Source organism: Eurosta solidaginis, chromosome 1 (genome assembly GCF_040869045.1).
Source record: "Eurosta solidaginis isolate ZX-2024a chromosome 1, ASM4086904v1, whole genome shotgun sequence".
NCBI classification, from domain to species: domain Eukaryota; kingdom Metazoa; phylum Arthropoda; class Insecta; order Diptera; family Tephritidae; genus Eurosta; species Eurosta solidaginis.
This window is the reverse complement of record NC_090319.1, coordinates 362860828-362865927: the sequence shown is the minus strand read 5'-3', so window position 1 is coordinate 362865927 and position 5100 is coordinate 362860828.

The following is a 5100-nucleotide window of genomic DNA, read 5'->3' as shown; positions in this document are numbered from 1 at the left end:
TTTGATGTGGCTGTCTTCTTCTTCTCGTCCTTTTTTTATCTTTTTGGGTCTGTTGCTGCTGCTGTTTATACCTTGCTTGTTATCGTTGTGAATTGTATGCGCTTGTCAGCTGTCGTAAAGGATGCACTACTTTTATATCAAGTGCTGCGTGAACAGACATATGCACACGTGTGTATGTAACAAATTCTTAAGCAAAGAAGGTTAGCACACTAACCTGCTGAAGGCACAGTCTGTTTAAATTGTTGCTAATTTGCTGTGCAAATAAATTGTTGTAAAAACATAAATTGAAAAATAATTGTAGATAATTGCAAAGTAAATTGCGAGTTGGTATTTTAGTAGCGGAAATAGCCCTTGATGCAATGCTAATAACATAGGCATACAAACGAGAAAATTGATTTGCGCATTTCACCAGAACCATAGAGTATCGTCGCCCTGACATCGTATCAATTTAGAGAAAGTGAACTTTTTCATTTTGGTTTTCTGGCAAAAAAATGTCTTTCTGTAATGAAACCATTTCTTCGAACTCGCGCTTTATGGCCTGAAAAGTTATCCATTTAAAAAAGTTATGATAATTTTATAATATTTTCAGAAATATACGGATGGTTCCAAATTAATGGAAGGGGTTGGACAAATACAGTACTTCATAACGAAGTGTTCTGGAATGCATAGAAGCATTGGTAAAACTTCGCTCAGGTCGGACCATACATCTTTACTGGTTTCCCTGTCATAAAGGGATAGAAGGTAACGAAAAGGCCGATGAGTTGGCAAAGCACTCGCTGAGTCGACGATAGACGTCCCAATCCGTATGGGAGAAATCAAAAGGAGTTGCATATAATCCGTCAAGCGGGAAAGGCGTGGACAAAAGCGCGAGACTGCAAAATTTCTAAGATCATGTGCAAAGCCAACGTTGTTCGACTGACAAAGTGGCTCATATCTCTGAAGAGAGAAGGCTTAAGGCTCACAATGGGCATACTGACTGGACACTACTTTCTGGCGTCACATGCTTATAAGTTAGGCCTCGTCAGTAACAGTAAGTTTAGGAAGTGTGAGCTGCAGGAAGAAACGGTTGAGCACGTTCTGTGTTCATGTCCTGCGCTCGCCAGGTCAAGGCGCCAGCTATTAGGCGCGCCTGAGTTGTCAGATCCCGAGGCAGCAATTAAGCTGGGTCTCAAGAAGACGGACTTATTCTATAACATATGACCGGGCACCTGATTGGGGCTCTTCCGTTTGGTCGTCAAAAAAATCATGGTAACACTATGGACACATTCAGTCTATGTGAGGTCTTTATTGAACCTTACCTGGCTCAGCCAAAATATGGCGCAGGTAAAATTATTTTGCAAGATATTAATCATGTTATTTGAACTCAAGTAGGCCCTCATTCTTATATTGGCCGTACCTCAGCAGACTATGAGAAGCTTTCAAGACAAGCTTTACGCTATCTAACGTCCATCTCAAATTAGCAAAGAAACTACAAACCTAAGTAAGTGGACACACAATACAATTTACCTCTTCATACAAATTACCATTCCGAAAATTGAAATGCAAACTTATGAACTTCAAGCAGAATTAGTTGGCTACATAGTTAATGTCATCAAGTATGTAAAGAGAAACAGGGAAACAAAGTAAACAGAGCAAAACGAAAACAAGTAAGGAAGGCTAAGTTCGGATGTAACCGGACATTACACACTCAGGTGAGAGTTTTGGAGACAAAATAAGGGAAAATCACCATTTAGCAAAATTAAACTAGGGTAACCCTGGAATGTGTTTGTATGACATGGGTTTCAAATGGAAGGTGTTAAAGAGTATTTTAAAAGGGAGTGGGCCTTAGTGCTATGGGTGGACGCCTCTTCGAGACATCGCCATAAATATGGACCAGGGGTGACTATAGAATGTGTTTGTACGATATGGGTATCAAATTAAAGGTATTAATGAGTGTTTTAAAAGGGAGTGGCCCTTATGTGGATCAGGGTGACCCACAACATCATCTGTCGGGTACCGCAATTTATTTATATATGTAATACCACGAACAGAATTCCTGCCAAGATTCCAGGGCTTTTCATTTCGTCCTGCAGAACTTTTTCATTTTATTCTACTTAATATGGTAGGTATAACACCCATTTTACAAAGTTTTTTCTAAAGTTATAGTAGTAGTAGTAGTAGTAGCTTGTTTTATTAAACAGAATCTTTTTACAAAGTTGATCTAATATATAAAATTCTTCTGTCACGGTTTTAGAGGCTTCACTCCTCCCAAACGGCTGAACCGATTCTCGTGAAATTTTGTGAGCATATTGGGTAGGTCTGAGAGTTGGCCAACGTCTACCTTTTTTTTCGCTACATGCCTAGGGTCTTGTGATCAAAACGTGGACCCGCGTACCCCTAGAATGTGTTTATACAACATGGATATCAAATGAAAGCTGTTGATGAGTGCTATAGTACAGGATAATTTTCATACCCCTAGGTGACTAGGGTCTCGAGATATAGGTCAAAACGTGGACCCGGGTACCCCTAGAATGTGTTTATACAATACGGATATCAGATGAAAGCTGTTGATGAGTGCTATAGTACAGGATAATTTTCATACCCCTAGGTGACTAGGGTCTCGAGATATAGGCCAAAACGTAGACCCGGGTACCCCTAGAATGTGTTTATACAATATGGATATCAAATGAAAGCTGTTGATGAGTGCTATAGTACAGGATAAGTTTCATACCCCTAGGTGACTAGGGTCTCGAGATATAGGCCAAAACGTTGACCCGGGTACCCCTAGAATGTGTTTATACAATATGGATATCAAATGAAAGCTGTTGATGAGTGCTATAGTACAGGATAATTTTCATACCCCTAGGTGACTAGGGTCTCGAGATATAGGTAAAAACGTGGACCCGGGTACCCCTAGAATGTGTTTATACAATACGGATATCAAATGAAAGCTGTTGATGAGTGCTATAGTACAGGATAATTTTCATACCCCTAGGTGACTAGGGTCTCGAGATATAGGTCAAAACGTGGACCCGGGTACCCCTAGAATGTGTTTATACAATACGGATATCAAATGAAAGCTGTTGATGAGTGCTATAGTACAGGATAATTTTCATACCCCTAGGTGACTAGGGTCTCGAGATATAGGTCAAAACGTGGACCCGGGTACCCCTAGAATGTGTTTATACAATACGGATATCAAATGAAAGCTGTTGATGAGTGCTATAGTACAGGATAACTTTCATACCCCTAGGTGACTAGGGTCTCGAGATATAGGTCAAAACGTGGACCCGGGTACCCCTAGAATGTGTTTATACAATACGGATATCAAATGAAAGCTGTTGATGAGTGCTATAGTACAGGATAATTTTCATACCCCTAGGTGACTAGGGTCTCGAGATATAGGTCAAAACGTGGACCCGGGTACCCCTAGAATGTGTTTATACAATATGGATATCAAATGAAAGCTGTTGCTAAGAGCTTTAAAGTAATTTTCATTGTGATATTCGATTTAGTCGCATCAACCTGGCAAAACTGATAAATATGCATGCGAAGCCGAAATAAAGACATGAATTAATAATACCCACATACCTATTTACATACGTCCTATTCGATTTGACTGAAATTTGGTATATATATTTGCCTATATTAGTATTTACGATGCTTTTTTCCGGGAAGTATACCAGAGACGGACTGGGACTGGGATTAGGACTGGGACTGGTATTGAGACTGAGACTCGAAGTGGGACTGGGACTGAGACTCGGAATGGGACTGGAAAAAAATATATAGCACCCTCTCGGACTGGCAATAAGAGATGAAGAAGAAGGAGAAAAACTTGAGAGAAGAGAAAAGAGAGAAGAAGACTGAGAAAGAGATAGAATGAGACCGAGATAGAGATGAAGCGAAAAAGATGGAGGGAGGAGAGAATAAAAAGATTAGGAAAAAGTGTAGAGGGTTAGGGCAGAGTTAGGCGGAAAAAGTTTATTAAAATATTTGCAGATAGGCCAAATTTAGGGCAGAACAGCGTCTGCCGGATCTGCTAGTTACAATATCAAATTTTATTTTATAACTAAACTTTGGCGTAGAGCCGTCAGTTTATAAGTACTTGTAGTAGGTTTTTCTGTACATTATATAATAAAATATTTCTTAAATTGTATAAGTTTCAATATTCCTCTTCTAAAATTTGCTTCCTATATTTTAACGCTGATTTAACGTACTGATTCAATGTGATCCAGTTTTTACCATTTAGGTATTCATTAATCTATTGGTGTGTTAATACACTTTTTTAAAAATAATATTCTATATTCCATAAGTACGGGACAACTACCTAAAAAGTGTGTAACGTTTTCTTCGTTTCCCGAGTTGCAAATTGGAGAGCGATTATCTGGCTGCTCAAGATGAGGTTCGTAATTTAGTTTCAATAGTCCTCCTCTTACGCGAAACAAATTGCTGATCGCATATATGCTAAATTCATCTCTAAAATAATTAAGCTCACAAAGATTATGTTCGAGGACGGGGTAAGTTCGTCTTACTTCGCTAGCTTGAGATTTTAACAGAAAATGTTCCCTTTTCACTGCATCTATTTTAGCTAATATATTGCGGTGCCAATGTCTCCACAAAGTGTTATCATTTATTAGAATTGGTTCACCGTACCGCAAGCGCATCCCACTTTTGGAAACATTGAGACCTAGTTTCTAGCAAGTGCATTGCGATTAGCTTTGGAAGACGGTTATTACCCATTTCCATAACCCTGCAAATATAATTGGAATATGTTTTCAAGAAGTCAATATACAATTCTGGGAGTCCGGTTTCGAGATGAATCATATAGTTCGGGGTGTTACGCGGTAATCTGAACAGGCTTTTAATAAAGTACCTCAGCAACTTTTCTACTTCTTCGTAATATTCAATTCCCCACACTTCTGATGCATAGCCCAATATTGTTCGTACAGCTGCTTCAAATAGTTTGTACTTATGACTATGAGGAATGTATTTTTTAGACAAAAAAGATCTCCAGGTGCTGTTTATAGCGTATTTTGCAGATTTAAGCTTACTTGACAAATGTTTTTGGTACGATGCATTGTACGTTATAACTACTCCTAGATATTTGTATTCCTTAACCTT